Source organism: Tamandua tetradactyla, chromosome 10, assembly GCF_023851605.1.
Source record: "Tamandua tetradactyla isolate mTamTet1 chromosome 10, mTamTet1.pri, whole genome shotgun sequence".
NCBI lineage: Eukaryota > Metazoa > Chordata > Mammalia > Pilosa > Myrmecophagidae > Tamandua > Tamandua tetradactyla.
The window spans coordinates 96,378,969-96,394,629 of NC_135336.1; the positions used below are offsets into that span (position 1 = coordinate 96,378,969).

General features: G+C 38.5%; 1 protein-coding gene across 1 annotated transcript in view; it reads right to left on the reverse strand.

Moving 5' to 3' along the window:
• Window positions 1-7,945: 7,945 nt before the first annotated feature.
• Window positions 7,946-15,661, reverse strand: part of SETD4 (SET domain containing 4) — a 128,343-nt gene continuing 120,627 nt past the window's right edge. The window contains exons 12-13 of the transcript XR_013158694.1: window positions 13,125-13,188; window positions 7,946-9,347 (exon numbers count right to left, since the gene is read on the reverse strand). The gene's annotated coding sequence lies outside the window, so the exon portion shown is untranslated. The remainder of the gene's footprint in view (window positions 9,348-13,124; window positions 13,189-15,661) is intronic.

Here is a 15,661-nt window from a genome sequence, read left to right on the forward strand (position 1 = left end):
GTAACTTGTAAATTAGTAAATCCCCTTTATAAAAGCCAGTCAATTTCTGGTATATTGAATCCCAGCAACAGTAGCAAACCAAAACACTTATATTCTAAATTCTGACTCTATGAGTTTTTTTGTTTATTCAAATTATTTCAAACACGTACTATAGTTAATAGCACCATATGAAAATATGTTATCATCAGTTGTAACAAATGTTCCATACCAATGCAAGGTGTTAATAATAGGGTAGTATACAGTATCCTATATTTTATGCATGGTTGTTTAGTAAACCCACAACTTCTCTAATAAAGCAAAAAAAAAAAAAGAAAAGAAAAACCTGTATCTTTTCCCCACTCTCACTTAAAGGAATTTCAGTTCCTAGGGCCTTTTCTTCCCCCAACATGTGGGAATGAGAAATTTCAGAAGCTCACCAAATGTTCTCTTTCAATATCCAGGGATAGCCTTTTTTCTAAACTGAGAGGATCATTATATACCATTTGATTTAAAGAACGCCTAAATACCTCACCTGCCCAATCGTATAATACCTAATAATTGAAAATCTTTTCTTGATCAATTAGTTTACAGGTTTGGCTGCCATAACAAAGGTCAAAATAATGGTTACTTAAACTGGTAAAAATTTCTTTCATATGACAGTCTAAACATAAACATTACAGGTGTTACAGAACTCCATATGGCATCAGGGTCCCAGGTCTTTTCTGTGTTGTTGCTCTGTCATCCAAAATACATGGCTTCCATTTTGCCAGCTAGCAACACCTGTATACCTAGGCCAGTGAATAGAGGCTGATAACAGTCCTATCCATAACCCTTGAGGTCACTTCTCCTTGGCCTGAACTCAATCACATGTCACTACTCACCAGAAGGGAGGCAATCCATCTTTGCTCTGGGTTGCCATGTATTTAACATTACCAAATGAAGGAGAGAGTTTACTAACCACCTCTGCCACATTTTCCTTATTGTTAGGGAGTAGTGCCTGCCTAAGTATTGTATGGCACAGAGGAAGCACAAAACAAACATTTATTGAGTGAATGAATAAATGAATGAAATCCTTAAAAGAGGACTAATGAAAAACATATATAAGAACAAATTGCTAGGATGTTCATGATTGGTTTCTTATCAGTTTTCTCAGGGGCGAAATTTAGCTTTAACTAGATAATTAAACTGATTTCAACAGATATATTTGTATTTCAAAATCAGAAATAGCAAGGTAGATATCTTATTGATGACTCTGTCATATATTCACCAGCATTTCACAAACTCAGATGGCCACAGAACCCTTTTGGCAGATAACATCCAGTAACAATTCATAAAGTGGTCATAGAAATTCTGCTGCCTAAAATCTTAGCAAAAAATATAATTCAACCTTCCATCCATTCAAGTTGAGATCTTTTAAAAAAAGTCTGTTATACATAGGTAAAACATTTTTTTAAATCAATTACAGTGAAATCCTTTCAGAACCTACTAATGATAGTTTCATGGTATCTCCTTATGGCTGTAATTAACTAGATAGGTTAATCTGGTACCTTATTTCATTTCCCCAATGATTTCCCAACAATATGGAAGATTAGAAATGGTGGGAACTTTGAAATATCATCAAACCCATCCATCTGTCTTCAGATCTTAATGCTACTTCTGCTAATGTCATATGCTACTGAGGGAAACAAAGATCACAACAAAACCTCACGACATAGTCTTAATCATACCCATGATCTGGATAACATCACTTCCACTTCAAGCAAACACTTCAAAGAGAAGATTATCCAGACAGATAATCTTAGACGTGTTATATTTGTGGACCAAGGGGTTATAACCAGAAGTCCCAAGAAATATGCATTTGTTCAGAAAACAAGTCTTGAATTTGAAAGCACTCTGCCTAACACTCACAAAGAGGATAGAATTGTGCTAGAAATTATGATTGACACTACATTCATGTTGCAGCTCTTTCTTAAAAGACATATAAGGCTGTTCCCCTTTACAACATAAGTGTCCCAGTAGCCGGTGCTCACCAACCAAGGAACAGGTGCATGAGCACAGCTGTCTTGAGATTCCATCACTTTGTAATGATGCTCCCTTTATTCATTAAAGGGTGTGAGGATGAGGGCAAAGAGGGTAAACTATCTAGTTGATAATAATCTCTTCTAATGACAGAACTCATATACTACAGAGAGACTGGATGATTTGTCCCATCTCAAAGAAATGTTTTAAAACATGAATGAAAATCTCCATGCATAGAGAGACCCCTATGAGTAGTGTGGAATAGAGGAAGAGAGATAAGAAGGAGGAGTTGATCAAAAATAGTTTAGAGCAATCTATCACCTATTAGCCACATTTTCCATTGTAGTTTTCTTTATTGCATTAGCGACTTCTGAGTTTTCAGAAATTATAAAAAGTCTTTCTCAAGCTACCTTGGCAGGAATGTATTTTAATGAAGCTAAATATAAGAATTGAAGAAGGCTAGATAGTATGAAATAATTAAGCTAATTTTTTTGAAAAAAGAAAAGTGAGGTCAAAGTCAATTAAAAGAAATATTAAAGAAAACTTTGTGCTATTCAGAGCAGTCACTAAAAGGTTAGAAAATGTTTTCAAATATGATACATTCTAATTGAAAAAGGAAAGGAAACAAAAACATAAGCACCAGCATCTGACAAGAACATTAAAACTGCTAAGTCAGAGCAACCCTGCCCTGATAGGGAGAAAACTGTCCCCCTTACCACTGGGAATCAAATCCACTCCCTCCAGCCATGGTGCCTTAGGGAAAAATCACACTCTCTCTCACATACATACTTATACACACATGCACAGACACTCAAAATTGAGTGACTAGCTCAACAACAACAGCCAGCAAAGGAATATGAAAAAGCAAGGTCTATGTCAACCCCTTAAAGACCCATGCTGCCAAAAGACACCATTCAAAAAGGCAAGGAATCAAGAAAAAAAAGTAGAACAAAGAATGAGGTCAAAATCACATTGGGACAGGGTAGGCCAGTTCTCTGGATTCACTGGCCCTGAAAGAAAGAATAAATGAACCTAAATATCATTAGTAGACCCTTCAAGATAAGGATATGAGACAATACCAGAAAGGAGCAGAAAGGAGGCCTCACAGGATTAATTAAGTAAAAACTAGGTCACTTAAATACAAGCTGTATATTCAATGTGCAGGCCCTGGGAACTTGGCAACTTGAAGTAAATGGCCGAAAGTCACCACAGAAAGTTATTTCTGAAGCGTAGAAAAATGTGCAGAAAACATATGCTTCTCAAAAGAAGGGGTGGGAGGAATATAAGGAAAAAAGATAATCTTGGCATCTATGAATCTAAGCTACTACTTTAGTTCCCTTAACTAGAAAAATACTTTTATATAAAGAATACTTTTTAAATCCATAAGCAGAGACCTAAACAAGAAATATTCAGATTGATCTGGCAGTCCTCTGAGAGAAGCTACAAGCTCTACGTTAGAGTAAAATGGTTATCATTTGTTTTAATTTTTCAAAAGTTTTATTTAATCTAATCAAGATGTTGGTGAGGAGGGGAAGTCAGCCACTCTAAGAAGGTAGATAGAGTTACATCCTTGTGGTGCAACTAAAATCTAATCATCTCCTCCTGGACTTCCCACAACTCAGCCTCACCCATTCAGTTGCCCCTAGACACTCTACCAAGAGATCCCAAAGACCCTCCCACCAATGTAGGACTAAACGCAGCATCTTCCTTTCCTTCATTCAACTTCTCATTTCACTTTCCTCTCTCCTTCTCCTTTCAGCCTTCCCTGCCACTCTTTTCTGGATCTCAGTTAATGAGGTCACCATCCATCCAATTTCCAATGCTAGGAATATTTTGGTACACCCCTCCTTAAAATGACTCTAACCTCCCTCACTCACAGAATAAAATCCAAAACCCCTAGCATGGTTATGGAAAAGCCCTTCACCTTCTGACCCCAGTATAACTTTTGAACCCATCTCCTCTCCCTGCCTTATGCTTCCAATACACTGAAGTATTCTCCAAGCCCCCACATCAGACCATGTCCCAGTGCCCTCACATGTTATTCCCTTCAACAGGCATTGAGGACTGAATCATGTTCCCCCAACAAAAGGCATGTTCAGGTTCAACCCCTGGTCCTGTGGGTGTGAACTCATTTGTGAATTCTTTGAAGATATTATTAGTTAAGGTGTGCCCAAACTGAATGATGGTGGGTCTTAATCCAGTATGGATGAAGTCCTTATAAGCAAAGGAAATTGAACAAAGAGAGAGTGAAGCAATGGAGAGCAGCCAGAAGCTGGAAGTCAACAGAAACCAGAAGAGAAAGAAGAAGATGCCACCATGTGCACTGTCAAATGACAGAAAAGTCAAGGAACCCCAAGATTGCCATCCAGCCAGAAGATACCCACTCCAGGTGGAAGCAAGTCTTCTAGCCTCTGAAATGTGGGCCAATAAATTCCTATTGTTAAGCCAACCTAATGCATGGTATGTGTTTTAGCAGCTGAGAAACGGAAACACCCCAGTACCCTTCCTGCTCTTCTTTACCTGGGGAACTGCTACCCTACTTCAAGGCTCTGCTGAAACTTCATCATTTCTGAGAAGATCCTCTTAACTCCCCAGACAAAGTCAGTCTGTCTTTTGGTTTCCCAGAGCCATGAGTTTACATAACAGCACTTACCGTAATGACTGGTAATTTTTCTGTTTTCAACTCTCCTCCTCAGTGAACTACTTATTAATATCTTATTAATCTGTGTATGTAAATATTAATCACCTTAGTGACCTTATCTAAAGCTGCAACATGCACACACACACACACTCCTTGACATGTTTTTCTCTGTACCACTAACACATACTTTGTATGCCTATTTATTACCTATTTCTCCACAACTAGAACATAAGTTCTGTGAAAGCAGTCTATTTCTCCCTGTATCCCCAATGCCCAGAATAAATTCTGGCACATGGTGGGCACTTAATAAATATGTGTTGAATGAATGTGCATCTAGAATGATTAGTAGATCATCTAGTACATTTAATGTATTGCTAATTATGTTCAAGGAATGCAGAAGTCCCATCTACTTAGAACTTTTCTGAACATTCTTCCACCATTGCTTCCATCCCCTCTGAATACCTACAGTAAAAACAGTGAAGTTCCCCAACACTCAGAACTTTATTCTATTAGTGTATTTTAATCTTGTCTCTCCTAGGAGATAATAAAAATCCCAAGGGCAGGAGCTATGGCTTCTAAGATACTATTAAGCATAACTAACGCCAACTGCTTCCACACTTATTGAGTCACTTAATTTTCTCCCATACATCCTGCAAAATAATTTCATTATTCCAATTTGGCAAATAAGGTTACTGAAGTGCAGTTTTACCCAAGCTCACTTGGTCTTTAAATGGCAGAGTCAAGATTCAAACCAGCTCTAACTTTGCTGTTCTACCAATTACCCCACCCTGCATTTTTGTTAATATAGCACATTTTAAAATTTCTTTCCAAAAATATAAAAAAAATCAAAGGAAGAAAAACAATCACTTACAAACTTATCATCCAAAGACAATCACTATTCTAAGAGCTGGTCTTTTTTACACTACATATTTTTAAATAATTGTCACCTTTCTGTACCTGCAAATTGTTTATAACAATTTTTAAATTAATATTTTAAATTGCAACCTTATTTTTAAAGTAAATATTATAATGACATGATAATTATTGTTTGGTTGCCCATGAAGATAAATAGTTTTTCATATATTTTTTAATCTCATTAATTGTCTATTCTTTGCCTGCTCATCTATTTAGGGTTGAGTAATGTTCTTGCATGCTTACCTAAAAAACACTTTCTAACATCTTTTTTTCTGAATACTTTTCTATGCTACTTGTTAGCTACCACCCAAGAAGTAGCTAGCATTGTGCTGAATGGAAGATGGGTACAGTCTAATAATGTCAATTGATTAAAAATTGTTAAAAATTCTTCACCCAAGCAACTAATCAAGATTAACATCACCAGTCATAAGTCATATTAATAACACGGACCCCTAATACGATGTGTCAAGAAGAACAACTTCATCTCTGTGATGTTCTCCACAAAAAAAAAAAAAAATCTATAATCCCAGTCTAATTATAAGAAAACAACAAAGTCAAACCAAGGACCATTCTACAGAATTTATTTATTACCAGTACTCTTTAGAAGTGAGAAGGTCATGAAAATCAAAGAAAGGCTAAGATTAAAAGAGACTAAGGTGAAATGATGACTAAATACAGTGTAGGATCCTGGAGGGGATTCTGGAGCAGAAAAAAATATTAGTGGGAAAGCTGGTAAAATCGGAATAAAGTCTGCAGTTTAATCAATAATATTGTACCAGTGTTAACTTCTTAGTTTTGATAAATACCCCATGTTATGTAAGATGTTAGCATTGGAAAGAGCCAGGCAAATAATATACAGAAACACTCTTGTACTATTTTTGCAACTCCTCTGCAAATCTAAAATTATTTCAAAATTAAAAGTTTTTTCCTGGTCCATGCACTTCTCCCCCACCCCCCAAAAAAAACAAATAAACAAGCAAAACAAACAAACAAAAAAATTCGGCAAATGGTGCTGCAATAACGGGATACTCACATGGAAAAATAATGAAATGTTACCCTGCCATACAGCATACGACAACATGTTTTTTAATGATTCACTCTGAATACATAACTAATGGCACTTCACAAATGACTACACATTTTCTCAATGCAACCTTAGCTCTTTCATCAATAAACTTAAATGGCAGAATGAAAGAACTGTTTATTGGCTTTGCAGTAAATTAGAAGATAGATAAGGCCCAGGAATATATATATTATGAATTGGATGTTTTTGCTAAATAGGAAGGGATCAGGAACAACAAAATTAGGTCAATGGACAGGTCAATTACCACATTCTGAAGGCAGAAAAAGTGGGATGTGCAAACTAAAGACAAATTCTCCTAAACAGGATGGGAAGGGACTGTTGGGAAGGGATTGTGTCTTACTGAACCTGGGCAATGTCCACCTCCAGTTAGCTCAGAATAGTTGGAGAATCATTAACCTTCCAGAGGCATGGCTTCTTCCTCTTTGAAATGGAAATAACATTTCTTGGATGGGATTCTAGAACAAGGATCTAGGATCCTTGATCTAGAACAAGGATCAGCAAACGTGGTCAGTAAAGGATCAGATGGGAAATGGTTGAGGCTTTGTGGGTCAAATGTTCTCTGTCACAATTATTCAACTCTGCCTCCATAGCACAAGAGTAGTTGTAAAGAATATATAAGGAGGCGGCTAGAGCCTTAAAGAAGAGGCTGGCTGGGGAGGAAGAAGAAGGGAGAGGAGACTGAGAGTGTGCATGTTCCAAACTTTCCCCAGGTACAGTGCCAGGTAATAGTAGGAGGAGCAGGGTCTACAGAGCCCTCTATTTTCAAATGTAAATATGGTTCACAGAAAGAATCAGATATCAGCACCCTGGGAGCCCAGCAGCTGTTAACATGTGTCTGCTGTATTATGTTTAAATATTCAGAACTGCTATAAAAGACAAGAAAAAGAAATGGGATTAATGCAATTCAAAGGTTATGCTATTTACATAAATAGTAAGGAAACTAGTGGTTTATAGGACATAGATGAAACTTGGGGGGGTGTTAAGCAAGCTACTGTGTGAAGCATAGACAGAGAATAAGCACGTGGCATAATATATACGATGCATTACCTACTGGTCTTAAATCAGAAACATGTAGGACATGTGAAAGATGGAATAAACTGAATTTATGATTTTAAAAGGGTGGTGGAACAAACAAAAGTGTTGCTTCTAGACAGAATGGGATGGAAAGACCAAGTCATAAGATACAGCTCACACCCTTTCCGGGCTCGTAGGCTATCACCTACGAGTGACCAATTTAGGAATAACACTTGTCATTAGAATTATTCTGTTCTGGCCTTGCGTGCACTTTGCCCTGAGAAAAAAAAAAACAGAAAAAAACTCACTGTATTCATTCTACTTCTTTTATAACAAATTACCACAAACTTAGCAGCTTAAAACCATGCAAATTTATTATCATTCAATTCTGGAGATCAGAAATCCAAAATGGGTTTACTGGGCTAAAGCCAAGGTGTTGGCAGGACTGCATTTCTTCTAGAGGCTCTGGGGGCGTGATCTGTTTCCTTGCCTTTTTCAGCTTCTAGAGGCCACTTACTTTCCTTCTTTGACTCATGGCCCGTACCTCCGTCTTCAAAACCAGCAGCTACCATCTTGAAATTTATCTCTTTGTGACCTTCTGCTTCCATCATCAATCTCCTCTCTGACCTGGACCCTCCTATTTCCCACTTCTAAGGATCTTTGTGATCATATTCACCCCCATCTCCTGCTCCCCAAGGTGATCCAGGATCATCACCCCTTCTCATGATCCTTAACTCCATCACAGATAAATTCCTTTTGCCATGTAAGACAATATATGTACCCTTCTAGGGAATAAAACGTGGATATCTTGGAGGACCACTATTCTTCTTATCACAGCTACTGGACAGGTTAATTGGAGAGCTGAAGTTATTGGCCTGATGTCCTCGTTCCTGGGTCTCTCCAACAGAGCTGAGTGTATGCTGGCTCCAGGTCTCTTCCTCTGCAGAGCCCCTGGCTAACATCACCGGCAGGGAAGGGTGATGCAGCAGAGAGGAAAGGAATGTGGACATGGCTCAGTTCATGACCCAGTTAGCAAATCATCTGCAGGCATCAGATCTTAAGTGTATCAACTGCCCCCAACAATTTCCCCTTGCTTCTCATGAGAAATTTTGAATTGATTCACTAAACCATGTGATTTGAGCATTTTAATTTGGTGACCCTTCCATTCCATGATCATTAGGTCACCCTATCTGCTGGGATACCAGAAAACACCACTGCACCAAGGTAATTTTCCACATATCATCAGCTCTCATACAGAACAAATATTTGAGTCAATAGAATACAGGGACATTTGATGAGGGAAGGCTGAACCTGAACATGGAGCTTGGCTCAGAGGCTAAGGGAGTGGGCTGGCCCAGCCTCAGTAGCCCAGAGCCTCCTGCACTCTGAGTGTCTAACGGCTGGAAGAGTGAGCAGAGCATCCACCAACCAGCAGGAGACTAGCAGCCAGCTTCTCCCTTCCTGCTCCGCCCTGACCAGCCCTGCCTGGGCAGTGTACCAGGCTTCTGGCAGACGAAACTTCCACACCATTGTGGGAACTTGCCTCGAGGAAGTTAGACACACCAAGGAACTTGCAATGGTGTGGGAAAACTGGTGGTCAAAACACAAACCAGAGAACCAGGAAAGGAGCAGCCAGGAGAACACTTGTTTCTTCTCGTGTTGTTCTCGAACTCTGACTTCCATAATACGTGAACCCTAAAAGGGAAGAAGAGAAGTAAAAGACTTGTCCATCTACAGGTTTAAAAAACTTTCTGCCTTTTTCCCCAAATGGCATAAACAAAAGCATTCCAGATTTCAGAAAGGAAGTACATATTTTATTTAATTTAATTTTTTTAAAAAAGGAACTCCATTTGTAAAAAATTAAGAGGCACTCTTGAATATACCAAAAGCTGACTCTTAGGAATAACTTAACTTTATTTCAAAGCTTTTTAAAAGTTAAATTAATATTTTTAACTCAATGTTGATCTCTTCAAATCGCGGAGTCTTTTTTAAAAAGGGAGGGGAGGCGCAGAGTTTTTTAAACAGAAATGGAAACTGAATGCTCTCTACTGACATTTTGGATCTCCTATTAAAATGGGAATAAAATGTGTCCAGTGTGGTGCCAGAATGTGGGTAGTAACAAGGACCATTCCAAGAACACTTCCATTCGGATTCCAAATTCCAAATCAGGAAAAATCCACGTGTCACCCGTACTGAACCCAGCACAGTGGGTGAAATAAAGTGTCACAGTGAGGCATTAGAATGCACAGGTGGTCCTCGGTGGGTCTGTCCAGGTGGCAGAAGACCCTCTAAATCACCGATAATTGAGCTTCATCAACCAGGGTTATGATAGAAACCTTCAGACTTCAGCAGTCAGGAGATAAATGATATTGATGGGGGGCAAAGAGAATAATTGTCTATTTACGAATCAGAACAATCTGGGATTCATACCACTGACACTGTCTTATGCAAAAAAGATCTCTGTGAGAAATGCTTTCCAGAACTCAAATACTATCCTAATTTCAGAGTCCCCTGATCCAGCTCCGAGGTTATATAAGCAAAAAAGGTCGTTTGCATTTTGCTTCCATACCAAGAACACACTTGTTACCATTATAGAAATTTATACGAAGGAATTAAGCAGAGATGTGAGAAAAATGCATATATAATAATATTTACTTCAGCATCGCTTCTGAAAATAAATCTAAAAAACAAAATAAATGACCATCCATAGGAAACTGAGTAAATAAACTGCAATCAAAAGAATAGAATGACATGCTGATATTAAAATCGGGTTTCTGAAAAGGATTTAATGATATGGGACGTGTTCATGATATAAAGTGCAATACAATTTCAATTTTTTCTCTAAAATGGTAAGAATTACTGTTTTTGTGACACTTTTCTGCATTTTCCAAATTTTCTACAATGGAAACGTATCACTTCTATCTTCAGGAGAGAAAACAATACTATTTAAGGAAGTGGATTTATCCCAAAGAAAACTGCTCTTTTGCAGCGTAGCTGTTTTTACAATGGCCCAGCACATGGATATGAGAAGGGACTATAATAAAAGCTTTGATGACCACAACCCTTTAAAACATTTTCCACCCACGCCCTTGCAAGGAATCCTCCCGTTGAAGGCTGATCTACACCCCGAGGGAAAATGCTATTACAGACACCCTAGAGAACCAATCTAACTATAACTTTTCAGTTGCACTAATGGTTTACAGTTTGTCAACAAAACGGCATTTACAGAGAGACTTCTGTCTACTGACACACAACTCTGAACACACACATCTCTAATCACAGATAAGGGGTTAAACAAATGCACCATAAGCCCAAACAACACTGGCAAGATTCTAACACTCCCTCTGATGGTTCAACCTGTGCTCACTATCAAAGTGTGTGGGAGTGCACATACGTGTGTGTGCGTGCGCTAATGCAAAAATTAGCTGACTATAAACATTTGCCTGGCATGTCCAATAGAGGGAAGAACACATCTCGAGTACTGATTAAAGAATAGTCCCTCTGTTTCTTTCGTAGCCTGCAGTTTTACCTCCACGCATCCAGGAGCACACGTGTGAATGGTGATTTAGCAGGGACATCTAGTGACCAGCTGGGTGAAAAACAGCGCCACGTTTTCCACCTACAATAGTACTTTATCTGATAAGTCATTGCTAGACTTTTAATGTATAATAGTCACTGTGCTACATTTGAGGGATATAAGGAAGAAGACAAAAAATCTTTCAAAAAAAGAAAAGAAGAATTTCTCCTAACTTAAATCTAATGGAAAAATGTCTCAAAAAGTCTTTCTTTGTTGTCTTTAGTTATGAGGGTCAAAGCAAAATTCCACCTTCAAAACAGAACATCCCTCCAAGAAAAACCAAATTATTTGCTCTCCTAGTATAAGAGAATGATTTTCCAGAACTTCTGGAAATAAAATATTATGTGTTAGTAATTCCAAATGTGTACTATTTGCAACATGCTGTTTTTCCCTCTGATTTTTGTAACCACTTCCCCATATCGCCTCTCCACACTGAAATGGCTGAGTGGCACAGAAACAGTGCTTTTAAAGTGAGTTAAAATTAGCATCATTTTGACAATTTTAGAAATTAACTTCACAACACTCCTTTAGTTGACCGTATAACAATAGGCTTAAAAGTTAATCAAAAGTGAATATAAAACTGAAAAATTCTGAATTCAGGGCTCAAAAAACTTGCATGCAGAAACATTTTTATGCTAACGTAAAATGGCATAAAAATGGCATTGACAGGAAGGCAATGTGCTGAATTTTTCCCTTTTTTTAAATCCTATACTACCTACCACCACTAAGAAATATCAATATGGAAACTTTGGAGTGCATTTGGAATTCTGTCATACAGTATTACATATGCAAAGTGGCATGCAGCACAAAACACACCATCATATATTTCTTTTCAGCTACAAAGGTAGGGAAATACTTTAAGCAAACTATCGTCATAGACTGAGTCCTTGGAGAAGTTTATGAGCAGAGAGAGGGTTGGGTAACTCTTCTATGGGGGAGGCAATGTCAATCCAAAAGCACTCAATCGCATAAGACACATAGAAGCAAAACAAGTTAGAGTTTATCTTTTTTCAGGAATTTTGGCAAAAGGAAAGGATATTTCCATTTACCTTGAAAACAAAAACTAAGAAATATTGTTATTCAGTAAAAGTGAAAATAAGCCTCGTTCCAAATTATGAATGTTTAAGGAAAAGAGATAATGATAGAGGTGGGGAGGGGGTCATGATAAAACAGAGGATATGAGACTAACATGAATTTTACCATTTGCCAAATGCCTGAAAGGCATTTACTTAGGAAAATCTCAACCATTTAAATTAAAGGATGAATGAATATTTCCAGAATTTCTTAATTAGAAAATATCTTTAACCATTGCCATTGTGACTCTTCATTTCCTTCCCAGGTCTTCAAAGTCCAGCCAGCCTTCCCAAACCCCTCCAGCCCAGAGCTGGGACTATAGCTTGGAACTGGTTGGACTTTTGCAGCCTGTTTTACACCTTTGGTTCTCAAGCATGAAGTCTGGTAAGTTCTCTTCCTGTGTCGTACTGAATTGACACTCTCAATTCAATGGCTGATTTGATTGATTATTTTTCACTTTGTGGCTAATGTTGATCCTCTTGTTAGCACTTATTAAGTGCTCACCTTACAATTAAGGTATTGCTATTAATCATTATAAAAGCAATTCTACATCCACCATTTGCGGAGTGAACACTTAGCAGCTAGAACACCTACACATAATTATCTGGTTTATAGTTAAAATTGACTCAATATTTTTTCAAACTCTACAACCAATGATTTATCTCCTAGATATAATACAACACACATTGTGCAACACTTTTATTATTGTAATTATCATGTATTGAAGTACCTACTACGTGCTTCAAATAAAGCATCTACAAAATCGGTGCTATTATCCACTGGGGAAGAAAATAAAGGCCTCCACTATTTAAGCAACTCACCTAAAGCCACACACCTAGTAAGTGGTAGAGGTCTTCTGCCTTCCACCTTCGAATAGGTTCAAATCTACTGTGTCAAAAAAAAAAAAAGTAAACGTTATGTATAGTCAACAATATTGTTTTATTTATTGGGTTCTATTAATCAATGTGTCTTAGAATATGATTATCTAGAAGCTCACAGAAGAGCTTCAAAGAAAGTAATCATTTATGAACACTTTCACAGAGACTCACTTGAGAATTTATATCAGGAAAATTCAAAAACAGCATTATTTGTTCCTAATCATTAGTGACTATAAATGAATCATAGAAACGCCAATTATGTGTAAATAGGTCTTTATAAATGCCATCATTATTCTTCCCATTTACGTATCTTTACCACCATGTGGTAGACACTCAACAAGTATTTATTGTCTCAATTATAAAAGGGAGAAACATTTCTCAGGCCACTTTTGCAGGCAGCCAGGCAGGGGTTCAGAGCTTGGGCTGCAGGTTGGATACAGCTCTCTGAAGCTTGGCTCTATCCTCTGATTAGCTCTTCGACTTTGAACAGTCACTGCCACTCACCTCTCTAACTTGGCTTCCTACCCTGTGAAATGGTGATAATAATAACCAACCCCTGATCATTGTTATAATATAGAATTGAAATTGCTTAACACAGCACCTGGTACCTAGCAAGCTTTCGAGTTATTTTTATCTAACAAACACAAATTGTACTTACTGAGTGCCAGGTCTTGTCCTAAGCACTTCACAGATAGTAATTCATTTACTCCTCATAGCAATCTCATATTATAGATACTCGATGCTACTAGCATCTTCATTTTACAAGTGAGCAATGGATGTATAGAGAAGTTCAAGTAACTTGACCAGGGACCCACATAGCTCATGAGCACCCAGTCTGGCTCCAAACTCTATACCCTTGACTGCTGTCTATGCTGTTAATATTCCACTTATCTACATTGTTGAGCCCATAAATGGAATCATTAGATCTCATGAGGCCAAAAGCTCAGTGGGGCTAAGTTAAAAGTTCTACAGGAAGTGTCTAGCAAGCAGACTTGGATGCAAGGACAGCTACTGTTAACTTCACACAGCAAGAAAAGGACCACCCAAGACACTTGACAACCAGATAATCTTAGGTTAAACCCAGAAGGCTCCTGAAGTATCTCCTATTACTTAAAAAAAAAAAAAAAAAGACTTCTCTTTGTTTTACCCCTTGCATGCATGGAGACAAATAGACACAGAGACAGATGAATCCAACAGCAGAGGTCCTTCAGGTAAGGAAGCAATGCCTAATTATTCCTTCAAAATGGAAGTATTTTTAAAGGGCCCAGCTGCTTTAGTTTTTAGAAAGGACAAATAATTCAAATTTTACTTCAAAGTTACATTACGTGGTATGGTGGTTTGATTCTACATGTACCCCAGAAAAACATGTTCTTAAACCTAATCCATTCCTGTGAGTGTGAACCCAAAGTAAGTAGGGCCTTTTGATGAAACTCTTGTAGTTAAGATGTGGCCCACCTGAGTCAGGAAAGGTCTTGATCCTTTAGTGGAGTCCTTTATACACAGCATTAGATGCAGAACTAGGGAGAGAAAATCATGGGAAATAAGAAGCTGAACATCAACAGAACCCAGAAGAGAAGGGAAAGACCAGGAGATGCCACCATGTGCCTTGCCATGTGATAAGCTAAGGCCAAGGACAGCCAGCAGCCAGCCATAGAATGCCACCATCTTTAGGGAGAAAGGATCACCTTGATGATGCCTTGATTTGGACTTTTTCCCAGTCTCAAACCATGAGCAAATAAATTCCCACTGATTATCTGACCCCTTTCATGTTATTTGCTTGAGCAGCCCAGGAAACCAAAACACACGGAGAACTGTAATTCACTGAAGGCTTGAAGCACTTCCTGAGATCACCAGGGTAAAAAGTTGGTGGAGGACAGAGCTTATCCCAGAAACTTGACAAGCAAAGAACTGAGGGTCACCCAGGGGCCATTAGCACATGCAGAGGTTGGTTGGTCAGAAGATGGGCAGAGACAAGAAGCAGGACCAATGGTCCCCACCCTTGATTACTATCAGGTCCCCATGTTGTGAGCAGAGTCCTGATTCCACAACACCCACTGTCAATGGCAGAACCCAGGCTGAGGAGTACCTGATTGTGCCATTTTCCCTGGAGGAAAGACCAAGCCCCTCAGCTCAGCAAACATCCAATTCCCTTCTCCTCCCTCCCAGCTGACTTGCTGACTCAAGAAACCTTAAGGAGGTGGACACTTTCCCTTACTGGAGTCATTTGCCCAGCAGAGCAAGAAAATCTCTCTGCTTGTTCCTACCCCGCCCAGCATCCAAACCCAGGACAAGCAAGCCCTTGTTCTATTCCCTCCATTTTGAACCCCTGCCCCCTTTCCATTCACAGTCATCTCAATTACCCTGTAGGGCTCTTGATGTCTGTTTCATTGTAACCTGGGATAGTCCAAGTCCTTGAGGGCAGGACAGCATGCCTTAATATGGGTCCATTCTGCTCCGATTATCCCTTCATGTAATTGGCA